Genomic DNA, 2,375 nt, shown 5'->3' on the forward strand with positions numbered 1-2,375 from the left:
ACAGGAGCTCTTTCAAGCTGGGCACCGTTTCATTCACAACACCTGTCCCATCAACCAGGAATCAGAATCAGAAATACTTTAATAATCCCAGGGAGGAATAACTTTTGTTACATGACTCCATCTGTAATAGAGTGACTATAGGACCACTGTGGCGTAAAAAATGTTGAGGTATGTCTGTTCTTAGCCTCACAGGCTCCAAACGAAGGTCATGAGAGATAAGAATGAGTCACACAGCTTCCTTCATGCAAATGGCCTTGATAAACTCAAGTTGTTTTTTCTCCAAATGTTGAAATGTGAGAAAGTTCTTTATGCAGGGGGTGGGTTGGTTCCCCTGGGGGGAGTTTGTGTGGGATTTTTTTAAGGTATAAATGTATGTACTGAGGTTGCCTCAGTCAGAGCTCTATCTCTCACTCTGAGGACGTTAAATAAATTTGAACATTCTCTTGTAAGAATTCCTCTATCAGTTTCTTCACAACTTCACACCAGTTTGATATAACATAATATATATAATTAGGGGGTCCCCACTCTATCTCGCCATCAGTTAGGGGGTCCTTGGCCTGGAAAACATCAAAGACCCCTGCCTTAGACAACAAAGTTTATCTAAGTCAAAGCATGCCTTGGACACTAAACGTCGAGATGCAGCTGGGATCTGTGAAGGGAAATTGCTTGCTTGTCCAAAGAATTCTTTGCAAATGACATACCCAAGGGAAGAACCTGGTCTTTTTAATTGTAAAACCTGTTTAATAAAAGGAATACCTGGTCCTTTAAATCAGAACCTTCATTTACTTAAAGGAGGTCGGGTTGTTTTAATTAGAACCGCCATTTTAACAAAAGGGAGACAGAAATTAAAATTAGACAGAATCCTTCCCCCAAAGAGTAACTTTTACTCTGTCACACCAACCTTCCTATGGGATATCAGCTGCAATAGTTTGATAAATTTAGTAGTTGTTCCCCTCTGCGTTCGCTTTAACCTTTTTGTCAGACATAAAAATATTTAGTTTGAGCACAAAACAAAACATTTTTGACATTTTTGTTTTAAATTCCGCCCACACTGTAAATGAAGACGTCCAAAGCAGCAAAATGAAATGAGCTGAGACATTTCACAGTTCAGGAGGTGATTTTCTACATTTCTGTGTTTTTTTACTTTCAGATGTAGCTCCCTCTCTTTGCATAACAGATCTGAACCCATGCTTTATGCAAATTAACAAAAGGTCAAAATGCAGTCTGAATAAATAGTTTAGTATAGAAACAGAAAGAATGATCAAACGCATCAGACGTGTCAATGATCGTATCTGATCAAAACCTGTCTTAACTCAGCAGTCTACCTCTGCACTGAAATAATGAACCAAGTGGGCTCAAAAGCACCCTAAATAACCCACATCTGCTAATATTTCACTTTGTGGAATGAAGGCCAAATACTCAGCGGCGCTCACATCCGAGCTGAGAGCAGCCTTTAGTGATGCAGCTAATTTAAATAGAGTAATAAGCCTGGCAGAGGTGTGGAGTGAAGAGCCTCTTCAACCTACACATTTCTGTTCTGAATATTTACAGGATTTAAACCGGCCTTTGCTCAAAGGGGAACCATGTATGAGCTGATGTGCAGCTTCTGTGTGTCTGAGGGAGGAAAATGTAAAACGGAAACACAACTAGTTAATATCGTGCTTGAATTATGTTTTAATTTTTTCATTAACTTAAACTTTGCTGTTTCCGAAAAACATTTTACTTTAAATATGATATATCCTGCGTTAATTTTTTTTCACATGGAGATCGCGATTTTTTTCTCCTATCCAAAGCATGCTGGGTAGATATCGCATTTACCTCTGATTGTATTGGAACCCACAGGACGGCTAACATTAGCACAGCTGGTTTTTATCATATTGCGTCTGGTGATGAGCTGATTATTGGTTAGGGTTTTGTGCTTGGAATCCTGAGGTTGTGAGTTCGAGCCCCACTTCCACAGACAAAGACACTTTAACCCCACACTGCTCCCCGGGTGCCGCACAATGACAGCCCATTGCTTCCCAAAGGGATGGGTTAAATGCAGAGAATTTATTGCTCTGTACTTTACTACTGGCTCTGTACCGTAATGACAATAAAACACTGTAAAAGAAAAAAAAAAAGACTTATACACAGTGTTTTTAAAAAATGGCTTTTGGTCTTTCATCCCTTCTGATGATAAATTAAAAAAGTCTTTAATAATTTTAACATCACAATGTTATGCATCAAATGGGATGTTATTCTGTAATTAACTCTCCAAAACGTCTATTTCATGCGTAATTTTCACTCTTTTTGCATCATGAAAGGAGGGTTATATTGTGATAGAAAATACTTGTTTTTGATGCCTTTCTTAAAGGAATAGTACACCCAAAACATGA

Source organism: Cyprinodon variegatus, unplaced genomic scaffold (assembly GCF_000732505.1).
Source record: "Cyprinodon variegatus isolate N-32 unplaced genomic scaffold, C_variegatus-1.0 Scaffold13, whole genome shotgun sequence".
Taxonomy (NCBI): Eukaryota; Metazoa; Chordata; class Actinopteri; order Cyprinodontiformes; family Cyprinodontidae; genus Cyprinodon; species Cyprinodon variegatus.